Genomic DNA, 23,971 nt, shown 5'->3' with positions numbered 1-23,971 from the left:
ATATAAACTTTGGTCAGACCTGCAAAACTATTCTGACAAAAGATTTGTTCATAAATCTGGTATTTAACTGATAGCACAGTACTCTGTTTTGGGAGGTTAGGGTTCAATTTTCTCCACTGTCATTATTGCTAATGTAAATCTGGCCATTTTTCTGTGTTATGTTGGCCTTTTGCTCTGGTGAGACTCATTTTTTTCTGAAGTGGCAAACTGCGTCAAAATGTTTTACAACTTTGAGCAGAATGTTTTAAGTTTGGGTCTCCTGCTGACACGGAAGGGTATTTACCATTAAGTCCTCATGGCAAGGAAGCATCATGACTTGTTTAAGGCTTTTTCTCAATTCCTTCTCTATGAAAAACAAACCCCCAAAAGTCACCATGACTGGAAACGTTTTTGGCTAGGCTCTGATATAAATAAAACTATTGTTGTTTACTAGCTTTACAGTTTAATCTTAAGCACTTAAAATGATGTCTTATTTTGATAGGAGTGTTTAACATACTGCACCACAACTGAACTCCCCCCCCCCCCCCCCCCCCCCCCCCCCGCTTTAATTTCTAGTATAAGCTCTTATGGCCATTTTTCAGAAGTGAAAAATGCAAAAAGCTGTAGCTTTTTCCATGCAGATGACTAATACTGGGTATGCCCATGTATTTTTCCCATTTGGTTTGCAGTAGACACAGCAGAGCATGCTCTGAGCCTGAGGACCATCATGTTAGCTCTCTTCTGGGAGCCATGCTGACCCAGTGCTGTGCTCAGATGAGGCTAATGTGATTTCTCCCCACCCCCCCACCCCCCCACCCCCCCCCCCCCCCCCCAAGCAGGGCTTTTTAGTTCAGGCTGGCCACCATGTTAACACAGTTACAAAGCTTTCCAGCAGCTCAGAGCGCTGGCAAGGCAGACTCACATCTGCTGTGGAGCTGGGGCAGAGCAAGTCGCTGTCTGCCCAGTGTGGACATGCTGACTGTGTTTAGCAAGCCTGACAAATCACTGCTTTCCGTAACCTGATGTTCTGTGGTTGCGCCAAAGGGCAGAAGCGTGAGGAGTGCCTGCAGGGAGGCGTTAGGGCTGTGGGCACGTGGCTGAAGGGACAGTGTCAGTTTCATCCCTCTAGTAAGTAGTTAATGAGGAGCCCACCTACTTTTGGAGAAGCAGGGATTAATTTTGTGTGTGTTACTTAGGATGCAGCAACTGGAACACTTATTTGATGATGGGAAGACAGTTTTTAGTCTGAGGAAAGGGAATCTTTTATGTTTGTGCTCATTAGAGAAAGATTTTGCTGTTCTTCCTGGACTTGGCTTTGTTCTTCAAAAAAAGACTGTAGATTTCAGTAATTAGTGGGATTTGCACATCGATGTGAGAGTAGACGGTTTTCAGGTAATGGTGACAAACCTTTATCTGCATATGCATTTTAATTAATAAAGGACATAATTAGGCTCAGTGTTCTTTACTCCATTAGCCAAGTTCTAGCCTCAGAAACCAAAATGGCTAAGCTGTTCAGACTGTCTCATTCCTTAAACATTGACTGTCAAAGAGAAAAAAATGTAACAAGTAGCTACAGTTCTTGTACTGGACGCTTCTATTTGCTTTTAATTTTTGGATTTAGAATTCTAATATTTTTTTTCTGGCAAATTTTTAGAACACAGCTCCCACCCCCCCCAAGCAACACCAAAACCTCCTCACTTTACTCAAAACTCTAACGGTTTTAAACTTTACTTTTACAATTGGAAAAGTACTAATGTGTAGTTGCTGAGAGGCTGAATTTGCTTTTCATCACAGGACAAAGCACAAAAATATCTTCTGGAGGGGAGAGATAAATAACAGTAAACACTTTTATAGATCACAAGAAGTCTTAAAGACATTGTGTAGATAAGATCTCATTTGTTTGTCATACATGAGAACTTTCTTGCTCGTTGCTATTTGTTAGCAGTAGGTCAATGTATCTTCACTTCTAGACTGAATCTATACCAACCTTTTAGTCAAAAGCTAATGCCAGCTGCTAGTATCCTCTAGGATGAGAAATTGCTGTTCCGGGTGCCCATGTTTTGCTTGTAGGACAGAATAAACCCCAGGTATTCTCTATTTTGTATTTTTGCATTTCATTTGTTGCTATTTAAAGAATAAATTGTAGAAGGAAAATGACAATTCTTAGCATACAGACAAATAAGGTGAAGACAATCACAAGTGCTGCATTTGGAAGAAAAAGTTGAATTGGAGAAATCTGTAAGAGGGACGTGTATGCTATCAAAGTTCTTTGGTCCCCTGTCAGCTTATGTGTTATGGAGGAGAGACTGTGGAACTTTGATGGAAGGTAATGGTTACTCCCTGGTGCTCGCTTTCCTCTCTCTGCTTAGTTAAGCAAGAAGGAAGTGCTAAGTGTAGAGTAAGTTGGGTTTGAGTCCTTTAATGACCAGTCAGTTGCTTTGATTTGCTAACCAGAAAAGTGGGTTGTGAAGTTGGTGATTATATTGATGCCTCCTGTATGTAGTGGAAGCTTCATGTTCTCACTTTCTTCCCAGTAAGGTTTTGTACTTGTGACACGATATCCAAACGTCCTAAGCATCTACAATATATAAATAAATTTTATATAGTTCCATAAAAATATAAATTTTAAAAAAATGGTCCTGTTCAGAATTTCTATCAATTTAAAGCTGATTCTCTGCTGCTCTTTTCTCTGCTAAAAATTGTGAAGCTATAATAAATGACTGATGCATAGCCGAAAGCATGGCAGTGACCATCACCATTGGAAATTTAATGTTCTGACATTCCAGAAAAACTGATTAGTAACAGCAGTGGCCCAGCAAGGAGCTGTTGCAGTAGTTAAAGGCAGCAAACCTCATGATGTATCGTGGGCTCAGAGATGAACTGAGACAAAACTCTGATTGTTTAGGAATTGTTAATCCACCCTATCTTTTACTTCCTCAGAAAGCAGATACTGCCTACCAGTCTCTCAAGAGAGACTTTGAAAACAAATGAATCTGTAAGAATAACTTTAGTTTTTAAGCACAATGCTATATTATTGAAGACAGACAACTGTGGTACAGGTAGTGCTTAATAAAAGCTGGAACTGTTCTAGTTTTACTGTACTTGGTTCTCATGAAAATAAAATGGAGCAGAAAGACTTGGAACAGAGTACCTCAAATAGGACAGGTGAAAATTTCCAAGCCTTTTACAGTAAAGCCCAAATAAGAGTAATGTCGTATTGCACAAAAGCAGTAGCTGCTCCTGTGTGATCACCAGCCCACTATGTAACAGAGTAAGGGGAGTGAAATGTTGACCAGTGGCTTTTACCAGGGCTACAAAAAGTGTCTCATTGTCAGTGCCCTGGGTGTATTCTGTTTTGTTGAGTATATTAGTTACAAGTGTATTTTTGAATACTTTTATTAATTCTAATATTATATATTACAATGCAGAAATTTTACAGCTATTTGGTCCCATGCTTATTTTAGGAGGATATATAAAGTATTTTTTCTGCAGAACAGTACTTGAAGACTTCTTTTTATAAATGAGTTGGCCTAAACTTGACTAAAGCTATTTATTACTTTTGTAATTGGTATCGTTAGCCGCTGAATGACTTAAGACTTGTTCCCGAAATTGGAAGTGTGACATTTTATTGTGATAATTTATCATGAAGTAATTAGCAACAGTGATTCTAACTAGAAATATTCTTTATTGATTTTTTCCAAATATTCATTCTGTTTGATTTCTATTGATGGCTTATATAAAAAGAATTCAATATCAAGTCTTTTTTTTTTTTCCCTTGGAAAAAAAATTAATAGTATAATATCTAATGCTTATTCACTGCTATCCTTCTCTTTCCCATTTCAGTACTTATTCTTAATTTTCCTTTTATCCTTTCATCCTATCCATTTAAAGAAAGATGCTGCTGATAGAGGAGCACCTCCCCTCCTACCCATTCCCTTCTATTTTTAACCGTCCAAGTTGGAGAAGGCTGCTGCATTAGAAGCATTAACATGTGTGTAAATAGCCCCTGTATGCATAACATCTTGACTCAAAAAAAATCTGTGTTAAAAAGTTCTCGTAAATTTAGCATCAATCTGCACTTATGTATTCCTGCTGTATTTAATCCTGAGTAACAGCTAAAGCTTACTTCATGTTGCTTTTACATATTTCAGGCACAGCTGACAAGAGGACTCTGTGGCAGGGTTCTGTCCTAGGGCAGAACTGTGTCACTCCAGTGCTGCTCCTCAGCTTCTTACTCTTCTTGAACTGACACGTTCTCCTTCTTGAATTCTTTACATCAGCAGCAATGTTCAATGCTCCCTCCCATAGGCCAAGTAGTATATTTGTCCAAAATTCTGACTACTTTCTTTCTGTCAGCTAGTTGCTTACAGATTAAAGCACCAGTGTTTGCATCCTGTAGAAATGTAAAAGCATTTAATTTTAATGATTAAACAACATTGTGAAATGTCAGCTGATAAAAGGTCTAAACCAGAGGTATTTCTGTGCTTACCTCAGACTATGACCGCTGTGTGATAATTCACTGATAAGTTTTAGATGTCAGTGAGGTGGCAGTTTTGGGGGCTTACATAGTCACTGGCCAGCTGGAATAATTTATCTGTCACTGCTTACTGTGTGGGCTTTGATGACAATGATGTCATCTGCAATTCCTAAATGTCAGGTTCTTGAATAGATTTTTGTCTTCCCATTAGATTTCTGATATTCATCTTGTCTGATCTAGTATTTAAAAGTGCTTAAAAGTATAAATTGATTGTAAGTTTTTAAATTGCAACTTGCGGATTGGATAAAAAATTAAAAACTTAAGGTCTAGCTTTTTTTCTGGAAATAGTACAAACTGAACGCTGTTTTGAGACTTTAGAAGAACCAAAAAAGTAAATTCATCCTCCTTCTGCTTTTCAAGGACTACAGCAACAAATAGGAAATTCCTCTTCAGTGGAGAGAAAGATGAAACTGAAGCAATTAGTCTAGCACATGAATCGGTAGCAGGAGGTTTAAAGGTGACCTGAAAATGTTGATTGAATAAACATAATCTTAATTCATTTATGGCTGTATAATTTAAAACAAGCTCAAATTAGATCCTCCTCTGCTTATTTTCTTAAATTGGAGTTGTGAATTTCTGGTTTGCTAGACCTAAAAGCAGCAAAGAAATAAATGACTGTATCAAAGGATGAAGATGTCCGCTTGTTCCCGAGGGCAAGAAAACACAAAATTTGAACCCCATCAGAGTAGCATTGATAATAAAAACTATTTGGCCTAAGGAAAAATGTCCTTAGTTCTTCCTCTTGTCTCCTGCCATCTTAACTGTTTCTAATTGTCTTTCAATATTTCTAAAAAGTATGATTGGTTTTGGTGGTGTAGATTTAGTATGTTTTTTTACATTTCCTGTGTACAATGTACAAATATAAAGATGATGGGGTGAGGTGGGGGGAATTGTCTCACCTAATCAACTTTGTGAAAGCTACTTTTCATAAACCCCACTGTATCCTAGTAGTGCTATTCCTACTGTGGCAATGGAGTTTTGAGGATTAGGTGGGAACCTAACTTTTAGTGGTTGTTATTTGCTGTTTGATTCAGAGTCAGTGAAGACTTTCTCTCGCTTTGATTGTCTTTAGTATTATTAATTGCATAACTATAATGTAGTAGGTAGTCACTTGTCTTGAATAATATTTGAGAACACTTATCTTGCCTAACATTTTCTTTACAAAGTATGGTGACGGATTGCGGGGTGTGTGCCTTTTTCTAAGTGAATGCTGAAGCAATTAAAATATTTTCTGGCAGTCCCCTTTATTTTGTGTTCTCTGTTAACTAAGAAATTACTATTTTTTTATTTCTAGCACTTTTCCTCTTTGGTATTTTCTAGTTCTCTAGCTTATGGATTGAACGTAGTAGTATTGAGTGGGTTGAAGTAGATGGATTAGGAGCGAGGTAGCAAAATATTTCCGGTAATCAAGTTTCAAATTTCATTACTGCTATTGTTGATGTATGTACAAAAACCAAGCCGCAGCAGTTTTGGAAATGGAATTTCTTGCATGAGCCCGTGACTGCTCTGGGTTGAAGCCGGTCCTGTGTGAGGCTGCCGCTCACCGTATCTGCATGCAGAGGTGCCAGCCCCTCCTCTCAGCTGGAGCCCAGCTAGGTCCCGCACTGCCTCCTTGCGCCAAGGGCCTCTCTGCCAGTACACAGCCCATTCAGGAGCATCCTGAAGTAGCGAGGCAGAGAAAAACCTGGTTGCTGAGTGGTGTCTTATCCTCTTCTAGTGAGTACCCTCTGACAAACAGCAACGTGACAAAGTTGGCAGTAAGAAAAAATTGAAGTTTGATACCAAAATATATCTGGGTACAATAAGTCAGATGAGCTTTCAATCTTTGCGACTATTTTAGCAAATGCGTATTCAAAGTGAGCAAATGGCAGAGCAGTATGACTCAGCAGTGGCAGCTGGGGTAGAGATGCCATCTGTAGTCTGAAATGACACTCATGGTAGCGTGGAGTTGCATGACAGCTAACTGCACGTAAGGTAGGTGGGCCCAGAGTGATATGTGATATTCAGGCTGTGGAGTAGCAGCGCTCAAGAGCAGATGTCCAGAGAGTATGAGTGATCCCTGGGTAGATCCAATATTGCTGCTGTGTAGACTATTATCGTGATTTTTGGGCTTGGGGGGAGGGTGTTGCATCCAATTTTATCAGATGGCCGTGGTAAGCCAGAGACCTATTGAGAGTGATGCTGAGAGAGAACAGATGTGGATTGTTTTGGTAGAGCTCTTTTTTGGAATCGCTCTGCTACCGAGTCGCAAAAGCATTATTAGAGATGGAAAATATGCCAACTGTAGTAAGAGTCTGCTATAACTGCCAGCTTGCAATTCCTGGTTCCCTCAGGATTAGAAAAGGATTGAGATTAGGTACTCGGGCAGATGTCATCAGCATAGATAACTATACTGTATGGATTGAAGGGTGACACTGATTAGGGCTTTGAAAACGTGGAGTACTAGTAGTCATGCTGACTCTTAAGGTCTGTTCAGGTGAGCTGTTCTGTAGACACTGAAAACAGTGGCTTGTTACAAGGGTGTTGCACAGTAGAAACAGATCACTTAGGGGTTATTCTGGATAGGTTTGTTAGTAGACTGTCTTAGTATACCTTCTAAACAGAACAACATGGCAATGGTCATCAGCATTTTCTACTATAAGTTTGCAAAGTGGGGCGTCAAATTGAGACCTTGAGAACAAAGCCAGTGCTAAAAACTATCTCCGTCTTGTTAGCTAGTCCATGAGATGGGTTATTGGAGTACCTTGCAGCAAATTCTGAGCACTGATTTAGTTCTACAAAATATAACTGATCTTTAGCCTGATTTGAAGGTGATTACTTCTGTCACCGGAAGGTGATTATTCACCATAGTGAGAGGGGTATGGACAAGCAAGAAGTTGAGCTAATGGGATAAAAATGGTGTTCGTATGGCTCAATTTTCCCCTGCCCCCCCTGCAGCATACATCCCTTTCTGGATTGCAAAAATGAAGGCTGTCTCTCAGAGCTTGCGTATGTAAAGTTGTGTCTGCCAAGTTAACTCTAGGTGTAACTAATGTTGGACCAGAAGATGAGCATTTTCCATATAACTGGGCTATATAAAGAACAAGACAAAGGTGTAATGGTGCATGGGTGCCACAGCCACTGATAGACAGAAGACCCCACTTGCCATCCAAGGACAGACTGATCACTGTTGAATTTTTACCTGCCCTGAAATCTGATATGTGGGCATTAAATGCATGTAAACATTACAAGGAGTTGTCTTGTAAAAGAAGGTGCTGACAATGTCTCTCTCCTTTCTTCAGCTAGTGAAAAACATGTGCTGACAAAGTTGGTCTTCTTTGGTTCCCTTTGCTCTGTAGCAGGTAGGAGATGCACACAGTGCAAGACTGCAGAATAGTGCTATTGGTGCCTCAGTTTGGCTCTGAGTTTTGAGGTATGCTAGCACTTCTTCATGCTCAACCCCAGAGACAGCGTTGGGGCATCTATACTTAAAATCTCTTTAAAGAACAGTTGCAGTTCATTAGCTACCTACAGTATAGCCTTTGCCAGGCTGGCCATTCTGACGCTAAGTAGATGATGTTGGCAACTTAGATGAGTGGGACAGTGTGTGTTGTGTGGGGGGAGTTTTGTTGTGGTTTTTGTGGGGTTTTTTTGTTGTTTTTTTTTTTGTTTTTTTTTTTTTGTTGGAGACCTATGGGCAGCCGAAAGCAGGAAACCTAGCCAACTGAATGATTTGCTTGCCCGTCCTTGATACTCCATGCTTTCTCATTTTCCTCTACACACATCTGCCTTATTTTAGCAATAGACTCTTGTAATCTTTTGGGGGGCTTGTTTGACCCTTTAATTCCCCCCCCTTAACCCTCTGGGTTATTTTAGCCAGCTAAACCAGAGGAAAGCAAATCCAAAAACAACAACAAAAGAATAGGTTTCTGCCAGTTGCTGCCACAAGTTCTGTTGAGTTGAATTGGCTGGCTTTCTGTAAGTGGGCATAAACAGTGAATGGTTACAAAAATAAGTTTGTTCTGTGAAAATGGTGAGAGAGGAAGTGAAAGTGGAAGGCAGCCAAAGTGATGGGCTGTAAAGAGCCCTTTCAGCAGTACTGTGAATAGATAAGAGTGGGAGAAGATGCATTTGTCAAGGGCAGAGAGGAGATGTCGAAGTGATTGGGTTAAGGGGAGATGAAAGCTGGAAGAGAGTTACAGAGAAGGTGTGTCTTGGAGAAGCTTTTTAGTTACCCTTCAAAAATCACGCATACCTGGAGTGAAGGACACAAGAAGAGGCTTGAATGCAGATGTGAGTGATGGATGATGGTGTCTGTAATAATTGAGAAATGAGGTGCTGACCTGAGATCAAGATTGGAGTGAAAGAGTAAAAGGGTTGTTTAACTTCATTGCACTGCTCATGAGAGCCAGACGTTGTCAGAAAGGCAGGCTGAGGTTCAGTTTAGGCAGAAGGAAACCACTTCAGATCAGTGGTGTGATGGAGTCAACCCCACAGAGAAAACGTTTGGAAATGTATTTGTAGATGAGGATAGCCAGAGATGAGATGCAGGCAAGAAGACCCGGAGTCCATCTTTGTCCCTTTGAAGTGTATGCAAATAGTCACAATTACAGGGATCAAAAGAGGACCATGCCAGTGGGTGACATGAATTTGTACTTGAACTTAAACCAGAAATTCTCAATAGTCTGTACCTGGCATTTCTTGTTCCTTATGAAATTGTGATTATCTACTGGTGTGGGTGGTATGAACAAAACATTTCTGTTTTTCCATTGTCTCATACTTTTGTGGGGTGAACTGTGATATGGAAAAAAAAAAAAGCGGTGGGAGGAGAGCTTTTGGTCACACCTTGAGGCTATTATTTTATTACAAATTACATATATTCCTCTGGTACTAAAGTGTTTCAATTTGAAATCAGCACAATTTTATTATGCTTCTTGCTTTATTCATTGCATCCAGATTATGTGTTGGTTAGTAAATATTTATTTTTATATTGTATTAAACATTATTATGCTTTTCTTGGCTTTTGTCAGTATTTTCTTCTGACTGTAATACTCTGCATTATGTTCTGTATTTTAACTTTGATAACTTGGTAGCACAGAGCAAATTTTTAGCTTTCTTTAAGTTATAGTTCAGAAAAAATAAGAAACAGAGAAGAATGCTTCTTTTGTGGAGGATTTTTTTGGTGTGGGGTTTTTTTTTTTTTTTTAATATATATACAGTGACAAGTAATGCAAACGTCAGGACACACAATGCCCACTGAAACAATTCACACTTATTCTCCAGGCTTTAAAAAACAAAACAAAACAAACCCCAAACATGAAACTCTTCAGATGTTTCCTTCTTCCATGATGTTTTCATTGTCAGATGAGATATAGTATGAATTTTAACTGATACTTTTTAGAAGCTTATGATGCTGTTGCCTATCCTTTCACTAGCAAACTGCCCCCAAAAGTGAATACTGTAGTCATATACACATTTTTGTGAATATACTAGCAAAGGATGACTGAAAACATGTTGTGAAAACATGACCATGTAATATTTGCACAAGTTCTAGTTAAATGTGTAAATGCCTTGCTTAGCTTGAAAAAGAGAAGCTAGTTTAAGAGCAAAGTGTAAGACCTCTTCTTTCCCCCTCTTCCTCCTTCCCCCTTGGAATGGGGAGTACAGAATATACTTTATGGTTCACTCTGAAGAGGACTGAAATACAGCATTTTTTTTCCAGAGTCTAGTTTGATTGCAGCCTAAGTTACTAAGCTCTGAAGTGCTATTTGAGGAAAAAAGTTACTAGGGGGTTTATACATATGTGGTTGACAATTGCTGAGAAAACTACTGCATGTATGTCTTTTAACTTTATCACATCGGGAGTACATCTTCATCGTTACCTTATTCTGAGAGCTGTGTATAGCCATTTCCTTATAGAGACCTATATATGCTTCCCTGCACTGGTCAATACTTTGACTAATGGAGCCCATCAGTGATTGCATGTGGTAGTAGAGAGTAGAGTGATGGGGAGTTACCAGCACAAACCTTCAGATGTTAGGCTACTTATAACAATGCATATTCAGGACATGATTTCTTCAGACTTCTTCACTACTGATCTGTGTTGTAGTCCTCCTGTTACTCTTTCTATCTCATTCTGTTCCATTCAATATAATATCCCTCCCTCTCTCCCTCCTTAATTCTTAGTGTCCCATTTTTGCCCTCTGAGATAGATTACATCAAATAGTCAATTACGGCTTTATTTTGTTGTACTTCTTCTATGTTTTCCTCTTTTTCAATACAATGTGTTGGTCAAAAGACTGATAGAGCTCAGTATCTTTTCTCAAAATACCCTGATTTTATACTCTTTTCTAGTCACTGGCAAGTCTGTAGGTGTGCTTTCCCAAAATACTTTCCTAGTGGCATGTGGTCTTCCGAGCCAAGGGTGCTCAGTTAGTGTTTCTCAGCTGATATCAGTGATTCTGTCCGTCCTTCCCGCCCTGAATATCTGTAGCAGCTGTAGCATCCTGGGGCAAGGACTCCCACAGCTTAACACTGTGGTGTTTAATTTGATCCTGACACCCCATAGCTTCATTTGAAGTCCTGTAATGTTATCACACACACACAAACAAGTGGTTGATCTCTATTCTCTTCATGTCACTAAGGATACACTGGTCCTATTTCCTGTGTCATATCTGGCTGAAAATTCCTAGTCTTCTAAGTTTTGTCTAATACTTTAAGCATCCTATGATCATCTTTATTGGATGTTCTCTAAGCCTTTTTAATTTCTGCTATAACCCTTAGGAGATGGAAAACCAGAACCATGCATAATGCCTGGATGTGGCTTATAATGTTGAAAAGAAATGTTCAGTATTCTTTTCTAAATTTCTTTCCTTATAACTTCTAACTTTTGAATTACCTTTTAACTACTATTTAGCACCAAGCTGATGTTTTCATGAAAATATCTAATTCAGCCTTAAAATCTTAAGACTGAGTAGTAAATATCTGCTCAGAGACTATTATTGGTACCCTGTCAGTGCCTACCAGGACAGATTTGAGCCATAGTTTTTCTTGTACTTGACTTCTGTGCAATGTATAACATAAAGGGATGCATTTGCACTTGTGTGCTGAAATTGTAAGACTGTAGGAATCATGTTTCACTGTTCTCCTTACTGTGCTTTGGGCAGTATGCCTTCAGGACATGGACAGATGATTGGCTCCAAAGTGCTACAACTTCATCCCACAGTCTAAAGTAGGATTCATCTAATTTTCAGGCTTATCTATTACACCATTTCACAAAGTCACCCCAGAAAGAGTATTTCTTAGTTTAAGAAGTGGAGGGATTAAGTACAACTTGAATCTGCTTGAAAAATACTATAATATAGCTAAGTATTCTTGTAATAGTTACTTCTATTGAAACTAAGGTGCACCTTTGCAGATAAAAATACAAGTTTTAAGTCCTTGAGTTCAATTCCCTGAGGAGTCACAAAATAACATTTTCTGTATTTGTTATATTGTAGTAGAATTATAATTCTGATTGTAAATATTTCTACCCTAAAAAAGTGATTTTTTGCTAGAGCTTTACGTGCCTATTGTGATTTGTCTGGAGAAGATATTTTTTACTGCACAGATAAAGCTAAGTTTGATGGCATATCAGTAAGCTTTGTCCAAAATGCTGTGCTGACTTGTGGTGTTTGTTCATCAGAGGTTTTGTTGAGGACTAATTGTGATGAGAGAAGAGACACTATATGCACGATTGATATGTTAAATCTGTTCAACAGTAAGCAGTGATTTACCCACAAGGTGTAAAGGAAGAAAGTGAGTTGTTAGCATCTTAGTTTTCTGTATGTGTGCTCTGGGTGTGTTAAATAGCTTTGCTGTCTGGTGACTCCTAATGAAATCTACCCAAAATATTTTCCTGATAGTCTGTGAAGTATTTTGATAAATATTACTTTGCTGAAGAAGGAAGTAACAACTAATAGAAAGAGTAGCATGTGAGATGAATCATCCATTTGATGTTCATTTGATTCCGTAGGGCACCTTTAACAAAAGACTTAGATTTGTAATGCTAAAGAGGAAAGGTAAAAGCCATACCGGAAAGACAGGCAAATTTCTATTTCTGTGTGTTTGCTGTTCTCAGCTTGTTTAATATGAAAAGTTTTCATATAATTCTGGTTTTTATCTCAGCTTTTCTCTGATACTTTATAGTCCACATTTTAAGCATGATATTGCAGAGAGCAATGCTATACTTGTCTGTGTGATTGAATAAAAGGTGTTAAAACTTGTAAGGATGTGCAGAGCTTTCTTTTGATACCAGAGAAAATATGAAGTATTACTGAAAAAAGTTTAAGATGAGACAATATTTTAATAGGAGATTGGGCGAGAAGGAGAACCCAGGGAACGACAGGCCAGTCAGTCTAACCTCAATTCTGAAACCACTTCCAGGCACATGAAGGACAGCAGCAAATATCATCTGCCTAGACATCAGTAAGGCTTTCAACACTGTTTCCCACACAGGGAGGGTCCCTCTGAACATTAGGAAACACATTTTTTTATGGTGTGGGTGACTGAGCACTGGCACAGGTTACCCAGGGAAGTTGTGGGGTCTCCGTCCTTGGAGATACTCAGAAACTGTCTGGTCCTGGGCAACTGTCTGTAGGTAGCCCTGCTTGAGCAGGTGGGTTGGACCAGATGACCTGCAGAGGTCCCTTGCAAACTCAACTATTCTCTGATTCTGTAGACTGCGGACCAGTGCATCTGAAATCTGTTATTTGTTGATCTGTATCTCAGCAGGTCTTTCTCTAAATTGGGGAGCTTGGCTGTTTCCTATGGGTATAGAAACTTTTACTGTGTTTTCAAAATACATGTACATTGTTCTTCTTTGTGGCCTACCTTTCATGAGAATATTGCTGGATCGCATGAAAAGATGTGCCAGCTATTAAAATGCCTGTGACTATTTTCTTACTATAAAATGCGAAACTAGAGCAATAACTGCACTTCTGATAGGAAAGGATTTGGCTTTTAGTTTATCAGTGCCTGCGTGCATGAAGATACATTTTTGATCTCAATATTGCACATTACTGCTCTCATTCATGTGCCTGAGTTCTGTGATTCACTGCTAGCTTAATTCTTCATGTACCTTGATGTTTCTTGAAAGACCTCTTCTGAGAGGTTCTTGTCATCCTCCTGTGACTCTGGATTTATACCATGACCGAACTCTTCAATCATCTCTCCACCTTCTTGGACTTATCTTCTTCTGTGGCTTCAGAAATGACCTTTTGTAACAGCTTCTGTCATTTTCAACATCAGAGCTTTTTCCATTTCCTTGCATTTAATTTGATCTTCCTTTTTGCATGACTGTTTAAAATTTTATGCACAGTCTTACGCTCACCTTCCCCTAGGAAGTCCTCAGCTTTCATGTTGGCAATTTTGAGCTCTTTGCCCCCCGATCCTTGAGCTCCTTTTATAGTTTAGTCTGTATAACTTACGCACTCTTCCCTCATTTCCTCATTTGTTTGTCTGGCTTCTGCACTGATGCTGTGGTAACTTGTGATCGTTTGTTGTCCTCAAATGAAACTCCTTTCTATTTTTGAATGGTTGCTCCAACTGTCCAGCTGGAAATTCTCATTTTCGTCTGTTGAACAAAATTTTGATATCTGATATCAAAAGAGATGGGTTTTAGAACAAACTTTAAATAACCCGGTTTTTCCCTTGTCACCTTGTTTTATGGTTAAACTGTCAAAGTTGTAATAGGGTGGCTAGTGTAGTTAGGCCTGCTTTTGTGGTTGAATTGCTGACATAATTAGTAGAGATAAAAGTTTAGCTATAATTGTTTTTCTTCCAAGTCCTTGTTTCAGCTTTTTTTTTTTCTTTTTTTTTTTTTCTTGGAGAGTAGGTTACAAAATAACCTAGCACTCTGAATCTGTAGAAAATTTTGTGATTTAATGTAGTGGTTTTAGGGCTATCTTCATTCAGCACTTTTCCTGAGTTTAATCACATTCTTATCCATTAACTTTTAACAGCATATTGTGAGAACATTTAGGAGAAATGCCAGAGACTGTGATATCTACATAGGATTTTCTATAAATAAGCACTAACCGTGTCTTGGAAAAAGGTGTTATTTTCAGAAGCAGTATTGTAAGACCACACACATATCCGTGAATAATCAAAGTGATTAATTTCATTTTGGAGCCTCAATTGTGTCCTTGAAGTCATAGAATTTGCTTGCTGGTGTTTTAGTTACTATTGGTATAGTCATGAAAATATGTATTAATCTCAAGTACATGCTTCCACCCCTCACCCCCCAGTTATTTGTATTCAAATGGTATAACTCCTTGTCACTAGTGCAAGGGGTCAGAAGTCTGCTTAGTGCGTCAGAGGAATACTAAAGCTTGCAGCCTATGAGCTGAAATATGAAACAGCTTTGGTGTTTTGTGGATGTTGACACTTGTGTGTTAATGAAGATCTGTTCATAATTTCATGAAACTGTTGAATCTCTTTGTGGTTTCAGAAATATCTTGTGAACTGAAATGGAAATTCTCTTGGTAGCTTCAGTTATATAAAGTGATCCACATATTCGAGGCTATTTGCTCTTCGTTGCCTTGCCCATGCCAAGGAAGGGTGAAGAAAACATGAAAAAGACTTTAAACAACTGTGACTCTTCACAGCTACCTGTTGTCAGCTCTCCAGTAAAGAACAGAAAACCTCCCTTTCCCTGGAGAACAGGAGGAAATTTAAAGATGCTTTTGTTTAGATTAGATTTTGTTTAGTTTGGAAACTGAAGGACAGATAGTGTAATAGAGACTGATCTCCTCCCTTCATCCCTTTCCGTTTTCCATCCTGTTCACTGCCGGTAAAGCATGGAAAGGTTTCCTGTTGCCTGTCAACAGGAAGTTTTTCAAAACGGGAGATGAAGAAGCCTTTTCCCAGCCTGGTATAGAGGGAAGGAGCCTAATTTAATAGAATAAATCTAATAAATGGCATGGCCAGGTAGACCACATCTAATTGTGAAACTTCATGCTCTCCCAAAATTTGGGTTTAGGATATGTGCTGGGATTAATAGCGAGATCTTTCCCTGAAGATTACAGGAAAGGATGTCTACATGAGGCTTCCTGCATTCCTGGTAATTTGTATCTAATATTTTTCAAGTTCCCACCTTCCCTTTCTAAAATAAGCCACTATGTTTTATTAATAAGGAATATGAAAGACAGATACAAAATGAGAAAAATTATGCATAGATCAGACTTGATTATGACCTGTTTTGCCTTTTTTTTTTTTTTTTTTTTTTCTCCTTCTTTCCTTTTTTCTATTGGCTATGGTACTACTTTGTGGCTATTGGGGCATGGAATTGGTTTTTAATGTCAAGGTGATTTATAGCATGTAGTGATTTAGGAGTGGTTTTGTCCACTTCCTTTTCTCAAAAGTTTACATTGATTGGGATATTTAGATAATTTGACTGTTGTAACAGCACCAACAAAAGCCCTACACTGAAAATAAAATAGCGCTAACTTAGGAATAATTGGACCATATTTCATATTAAGCTGTTGGTGTTTACATTCCATAGGTGCCTTTGAATGAGACTTGGAGTTCCATGTTCAAGGTAAAAAGCCAAGAGGATGATTAAAACATACTGATAGTGGGAACAAGGCTAGAAAAAATTTAAAAGGCATTTGTAGGTAATTGAGTTTACTTGGCTCTTAACTGTAATCAGTCATGTTTTGTGTGATGAATTCTAGTACTACAAAATAAGGTACCACTGCAAAGCAGATAAATATTCTTAGTATTTAGTATGACTTTTCCCTGTAGTGAAGGAGAATGTGTCATTTTTCTTAAGTGCTGCTATTTTCATAGTTATTTTTTAAAAATTAAATAGTGCCTCTGACCTTCTGCCTTTTTAGATGCCATAGGTTAATTAAGGTTATTTCAGAGTTACATTTCAGTAGGTAATACTGAACATAAGCATTTTAACATGTCATTACAATTTATTCTAAAACTGTATGAACAGCAGTTCATAGTATATTCTTAATAGGTGTCTGAATGCTCTGCAATCAATGTGTTTTGAAATGCTTGCAGCAGAAGTAACGTAGTGCCTTTAGAAGATGAAAATATCCTGTGCTTCAAGGTGTGCTGTGACAGAAACAGGTAAATTAATGTGGTAGGTGGGCGATTTTAAAAGCAGAACCTGTTCCTGGATATATGACTGACAAGAGACCTGCTATAGCACCTTTATGCTCTTCAAGCTTTGAATTCACCAATCGATGTGAGGAGAAAATTAAATTTGCACGGGACTTTTACCTGACATCCCAGATAAACATAATTTTGTACTGGGTTCTTATGAGGGAGCTATCTACTTTGATAGATTTAAAGCTAGTCATTATGCTTTTACAGCAGGTGGTGGAGAAAAATAAAAGCATGCTGTTGAATAAAGGGAGCAGATTGTTCCAACTAGTCATTTGAGCTGAATGAGTAAAGAGTATTTCATTCCTGGTGTGACACCTTTGTGCATATGAGCCCTAAAGAAACCATTGGTAACTGAGCCCTGTGTAAGGGAAATGTTGTGATGATGAAAGTTTGTTGTGGGCCTGTAATACAACTCTTCTCTCATGCTAGAATTTTTTTTTCTCTCCTGTATTGATGATCTGCTTGTTCTTAGTGGATCAGTTTCTGGGCTTATAACTTAAAAATTGAGGAGCATGAAATTTAAGATGTTACTAGTTTATTTTGTGTTTTACATAACACCAGAAGTAGTTGGATGCAAGAACAGATCTCAGAACTAAACTGTAAAGTTGTGTTCTTTTGACTGTCCTTCTATACATGCCATTCTATGGCTGAAGAAATCCTTGCAATGCTGATAGGTTATAGAAATAGGTAATGAAGAACACTTCTAAAATCAGTTTGTTTCAGAAACCTAATCAGGTACTCCAGTTTCCCTTCTCTACCCCTGCCCCAAATCCGGAAGATGCAGTTTTCTTTCATTGGTTTCCCTTATTAGTTGCTTAAACTTTGTGCGGATTTTGATGAGAAGGTACTTGGCAGTTCTAGTGGATAGATATTGTTACTATGGGAGACTTAAAAATAAATGCCTTCTTACTGTTGTTGCATATAATTTGCTATACTAATTTTTTTCTTTATTTTTAATTCTGTACAAAGTGTGATACAAGACAAATATATTCTTTATTGGATTTAGAACAGTGAATGCCAGCCGTTCCCTTCTCCTACCCCGATGTGAAGGGCTGTCTTTTTTGTAAAGGTGGTATAAAGCATGGCCAGTAAATGTGTGTTATTCTTTATCAGCTAGTTTTATCAATAGGTATTTAATTTATCGCAATTTAGTAGTTTTCTCAATGTTTTGAATTGGTTTTTTTACTGTTGCTTTTCTGAGTGTATATTAAAGGGCAGTGGAGTTGTTTAGGTCTAATTAAATATGAAAACTGATACACAGAATTTTTAGGTGATATGTGGGAATACTGTCTTTTATCTAGAAGTCAGTAGATCTCCAGTATAGCAGCCCTATAATGCCATTCATAATAAATGTTACGGGTATCTTAAATTCATGTAATATTGTGTTCAACTGACTGTTTCTATTCTAAATAGTAAAAGTGACATGATCTGTAGGAAGTGTAGTGAGAACAGTGGAATTGTTAGATAAAGACCTTTAGTTCAAAATCTGAATCAGTTTTCCTTTCTGTCCTGAGCTGATGAGCTGGAGGCCACTGTAAAGTTGTAGTGGATGTCCATTTATTAGTGGGAGTTACTGACACATACTTCTGTTAGTCTTAAGCTTATTTATATTTTCACCTGGTAGGGAAAAAATCTGTTCAGCTCTTCTTTCCTGGGTTGGTATGGAGGGATGTAGGATGAATCAAAATCACAGAGCAGTGTCAGTACTGAGTGTTGCTGCTAAGGAAATATTGTGGTAACATTTTAAAAAATGTGATTGGTCTTTATATTCAAGACTCTTTAAATAGCTTTTTATAAATGTATTGGATTTGTGTGGCAAGGTTTTGGCGGGGAGGGGCTACAGGGGTGGCTTCTGTGAGAAGCTGCTAGAAGCTTCCCCTATGTCCAACAGAGCTAGTGCCAGCTAGCTCCAAGACGGACCCACTGCTGGCCAAGGCTGAGCCCATCAGCGACAGTGGTAGCACCTCTGGGACTACAGATTTAAGAGGGGGGAAAAGAACCTGCGCAACAGCAACAGCAGCCAGAGAGAGGAGTGAGAACGTGTGAGAGAAACAATCCTGCAGACACCCAGGTCAGTGAAGAAGGAGGGGGAGGAGATGCTCCAGGCGCTGGAGCAGAGATTCCCCTGCAGCCCGTGGGGAAGACCATGGTGAGGCAGGCTGTCCCCCTGCAGCCCAGGGAGGTCCACGGTGGAGCAGATATCCACCTGCAGCCCATGGAGGACCCCATGCCAGAGCAGGTGGATGCCTGAAGGAGGCTGTGACCCTGTGGGAAGCCTGCATTGGAGCAGTCTGTGCCTGAAAGACTGCAGCCCATGGAAGGCACCCATGCTGGAGCAGTTTGTGAAGAACTGCAGCCCCTGGGAAGGACTCACATTGGAGAAGTCTGTGGAGAACTGTCTCCCATGTGAGGGATCCCACGCTGGAGCAGGGGAAGAGTGAGGAGTCCTGCCCTAGAGGAGGATGAAGCAGCAGAGACAACGTGTGATGAACTGACCACAACCCCCATTCCCTGTCCCCCTGTGCTGCTGCAGGGGAAGGAGGGAGAGGAACAGGGAGTGAAGCTGTGCCTGGGAAGGAGGGAGGGTTGGGGGGAAGGTGTTTTAAGATTTGGTTTTATTTCTCATTATCCTACTCTGATTTGATTGGTAATAAATTAAATTAATTTCCCCAAGTCGAGTCTGTTTTGCCTGTGATGGTAATTGGTGAGTGATCTCTCCCTGTCCTTGTATCTACCCAAGAGCCTTTCCGTAGATTTTTCTCTCCCCTGTCCAGCTGAGGTGGGGAGTGATAGAGTGGCTTTGGTGGGCACCTGGTGTCCAGCCAGTGTCAACCCACTACAATAGGTGATGTGTAAACCTTGACTATATGTTCTTTATTAAATTTAGGTTAAGAATAATTTTAAGATTAAATTTAGGTTAATCTTAATGACCTTGTTATTTAGTGGAGCTTTAATTTCATTTCTGAGAGTTCAGTGTGGGATATTCATATCTTCCTTTTTATAATGAACATTTAAGATTCTTTATCTTATATAAATGAAAATGGACATGTTGTCAGGAAATTTTTATGAGGCTAGTATAATTTATCACTTATCTTTTAGAAGGATGTTGAAGAGGAATGTGTGAGAGTTCTAGGTGTGTTTAAGCTGAAGTTAACGTAGTGAAGCTTGTGGGAAAAGATAATGGAAACAGTGAATTGTTGATTTGCTTGGTTTCTGTGGAATGTACATGTTTCCCAAATACTTCCTCAGCAACTGAACAAATTGGATTGACCCAAAATACAGTTAGCAGTTTGACAAAATAACCATCCAGACCTAAAATTCCTTCTGTCTTCCTAGCTTACAATTCCAGCTGTCAATAGGGTGTTTGTTTCTGATGGACTACCTGATTTTTCTTTTTGTTAATTTGATTGTTGAGGTTTACTTGATGGCAGCTGATGCTGCCACTGCAGGTGTGGCCAGTCATGGCTGTGGCCGGTGCTGCCTATCAGCAGAGAGTACTGCTTGTCCCTGTCGGCCCTTCTGGGCCATGTGCTAGTGGCAGCATCATTTGAAGGGAGGAGATGCTGGCTGCCTTGAGTGTGAGCCCCCAAGCCCACATTAGGCTGTTGAGGTTGGACCAGTCTGGTGTATTGCTTTAATTGCTGCTGCTGCTACCTTTGTCTGAAGCATGACATTAGAAATCTAAGGTGAATGTGGATTTAGGTACTGCAAGGTCCAAGAGCATTTGAATGTCAGCACTGTGTCCTTCCAGCTGGGAGATTGAGCAGGGGTGCACAAATCAGTTTGTGGCATGGTGTGTGTGTTGGTAGGTATGTACAAATTCCAGAAGCAGGGTGGTATTGAAGATAAATTGTAGGTTATACATCAGCTGTAGCTAAAGGAATGCGGTGGTGATACGTAACAAGACAGTGGTTGGTAGTGAAGTACCTTTTTACTGAGTTTTGGGGGAAGTTACAAATGGCTGAGTTGGAGATTTCTAACTTGTCATTTGTAGGATATTAGCAGGCTGTTGTCAAAATGTTTGGCAACAAATACGAATGTGTATTTGAGTTAAGCTGCTGAACCTCATTGGGAGGTACTAAACATTCATCAAGCTGATCCACTTTCTTCCCTGAATAGTGCTGTTACATTATGGCGGAGAGTGGCCCAGTAGCTGAGTTAGGGTGCTAACAAGTCCTAACTTATGGTATACTTCTGTCAGATATGGTTTTATTTTTGAGTGGCTAAAGACTGATTTAAAATGTATATAGTTTTGAACAAATGACTAGGAACAAAATGTATCATTGCGGGTTTCACTCACTCATCATCTCTTCTTGTGTTTTCCGCACTGCATGTTACACTAGGTTTATCTCTTAGTACCCAGAGTTACCAAAATAGCACGCAGGCAGTTGACTGTTATAACAGAGAAGGGAAGATCCAAATTTGCTCATGTTTTAAGTCAAAAGGAGTAGTCTGCAAGGGGTTTAAAATGCTTAGTCTCTCTCATCGTGTTATATTGGATAAATTGCTACAGCATTGGCTTTTACTTTACTTGCCTTGAAATGTGTTGATACGTTGGTAAGAGGAGGTGGTGTGCTGCATGAGAGGAAGCCATTGGTTTAAGCAGTTGTTACAGGGTGGATAAGCTGTCCTGATAAACTTTGTTCATGTGTATGCAAGAAATGGACACTTGCTTGTTCTGTGGATGCAGCCGTGATATGCTACACACAAGGAGGTTTGGATTGCTTGCTGTGTATTAAGAGGTGTGTTGTTATCGCTAATCAGAACCCTGATAACTAAAATTAAGAGTGGGCACAAAGACGAGCAATTAAGGACATTCATTTTCCAAATGAGTCTACAAGATTCCTTGGTAGTTTAAATTTATATACTGGGGGCACTTAAACCATTAAAAAGGGTAATGAGTGCCCTGCAGGCATGTGTTTCAGAGCCATATGTCATTTTGGTGCTGGGACAGCAGACAGTGATAACTTCCCTTTAAGGGAAACTGCTATTCATTTATCAATTAAATGTCGAAGGAAACGTACATTTTTGCTGTAGACTGATTATAGCAGTGTATTGTAAGTTAAATAAAACCCCAAGATTTATGTTCTAAGCTTTTCTGGCTTTATCATGATAGATGTTAATTAGAAAAGTCTCTCGGTGGTAATAGGGCATCGGAGTTGGGACTTTTAAAGGCATAAATGTTTCTTTGATGCACAAATATTTCTCTTCTTGTGCCTTGCAGTTTTTGACATTGACACTGATGTAGTAACCAACTTAGTAAAGAGCATGAAATGTTGGGGCTTCTTTGTTGTTGCTGCTGATGCTGTGCTTATGTGTCACAGGGTAACATTTGAGAAGCTTTTGTTAACATGTAGCTGAATATGAAGTTTTAAGGTTTTATGGTACAAGGATTTAGCAGAAATTTTGCTACAGTGTAGAGTTTTCTTTCTCTCCTGGAGTTGACCTTGCCAGCACACTGGTTAACAGGTGGTTCTGGGAGTTCCCAGGAATGGATATCTGGCAATGGTTTTTGGTGAAGTAGAATTAGCTAAGACTTGGTTTTGTCATTTATTCAAAATAACAAATACTTACGCACAACTGTGGGAATTATAAGATGAAACATAATCTCAGTTTGGGACACGGTCTGGATTTGCTGATGAAACTTAGTAAAAGGGACTTCCCCTTCCCCAAATATTAATACTCTTTTTACAAACTCTGTCCATTATGTGACATTTGAATACTCAACTTTGGGTAGGTAAAAAATACTTTTATCCTCAATTTGGTGACATACATGCCCATTCTTCCTTTCCTTATTCTCTGGCCTGTCCTAGTTCCAGGTCATGTATGTCTTGTACGGAGGGCAGAAATGAGCACAGGCTGTAGTTCTTCATGGTCCTCAATCTCATGTCCTCTTTCCTACCTCCAGCCCGTTCTCCGGGGTGTAGTGTGGGCTGGTGAGAGCCTGGCAGGCATGGGAGGCTGTTGATGCAGTAGCAGTGACTCATCTTACAGTGACACTAGAATTTATCATAATCAGGGTTTGTTTTTTGTTCTTGGGACTCGCAGTACTTGCCACATATTTTATATTCAAAAAGTCAGACAATGAAGTCAACAAAAATGCTCCTGTTATTCTAGAGTTGTCTTCTCAACAAGAGGAATTTTTGTTGTAACAACAGTTGTTAATTGGATTGATATGCCCTAACTACTGAGGACAGGGAGAAGAGGATGCAAGAAATATCTCCCCTGATTTCTGAGAGTTGTTTATAATCTAATTCTTGAGTCCTTACGTAACTTCTTTTCTGGATAAAAAAATACTGCCTAAATAAAGATGAATGCACTGTGGTTTCTCTTTCACTCTCTCCTAGTCTTGTGTTTTTATTTTTGAGCAGGAGGAGCACACTCGAGGGCTGTGTGCCATGAATGGAGATAACAGATGCTGCAGAGTTGTGTGCATGACATTTGTATTTTTTTGCATTTACCCTCTACTTTTTCTTTGACCAGGCTCTTTTGATTCCTTTTGTTTCTTTTTTCTCAAACCTTGATCTCTTTCTGTGATCGTTATGTTTTCTTCTCTCTTTTTCCCAGCCTACTTAATTGCCTTGAGTGAAGAATGTAATAAAAAACTTACTGAATGAGACAGGGCAGACATTACTGTGTTCCACAGGAATTTTGGGTTTTTTTTCCTCCCCCATCTTTTACATTCCTCCCCTTCTTCTTTTTCCCTGTCACTTCTGCTCACAATTTTTGTTGTGAGGTTTTCATATCCATTTTTTGTGTGACCCTGAAAAAGCACCTTTAATTTGTGGTGTTATGCTGGATTGATTTAATAAAGCAAGATTATCCAATTCATTCTGCAGCAATTATTTCATTTCTAAGTAACTTTAATTATTTTGTCTGACTGGTTTTGTTTTGGGCACAGTATTTATCCTCGTCGTTGCTGTTTGGAATACTTATGCTTTCAGCGCATCAGAGTTGTTGATTTATACCTTCGTTTTTTGAGCCTAGTCTGTTATTTTCTGTTTCCCCCTTGGTTTAGATAGTGTGTTGCTCTTTGTCACGCAGACACTGGGCCAGGTTTCATTTTGGCTGAGTGACTCAGTCTGTGATCTCCTGCTCTGACAGAAGGTGCTCTTGGGGGAAATTGGTTGTGTGAAACAGAGACGGTTTAAAAAAGAGAGGGGAACACTGATGCATGAGCTGCTTGCAGGTGTTAGCTTTGCATGGGCAAGCCTTTGAACTGTGCCACAGGCTGTGTGGGCTCTGTAGTTGTGGTGTGCCCAGGAGGTACACCTCTGCTTGACTCTTGAAAGAGCTCTGCTTTTAAATAAACTAATA

The 23,971-nt window shown here is 39.2% G+C and overlaps 1 protein-coding gene across 6 annotated transcripts in view; it reads left to right on the top strand.

Moving 5' to 3' along the window:
- PTPRK (protein tyrosine phosphatase receptor type K) overlaps positions 1–23,971 on the top strand; it is a 417,854-nt gene that overhangs the window by 66,492 nt on the left and 327,391 nt on the right. The window lies entirely within an intron of this gene.

Source organism: Buteo buteo, chromosome 9 (genome assembly GCF_964188355.1).
Source record: "Buteo buteo chromosome 9, bButBut1.hap1.1, whole genome shotgun sequence".
Classification (NCBI taxonomy): Eukaryota; Metazoa; Chordata; class Aves; order Accipitriformes; family Accipitridae; genus Buteo; species Buteo buteo.
Note: the sequence above shows the minus strand (reverse complement) of the source record. Positions and strands in the feature narration are given on the sequence as shown.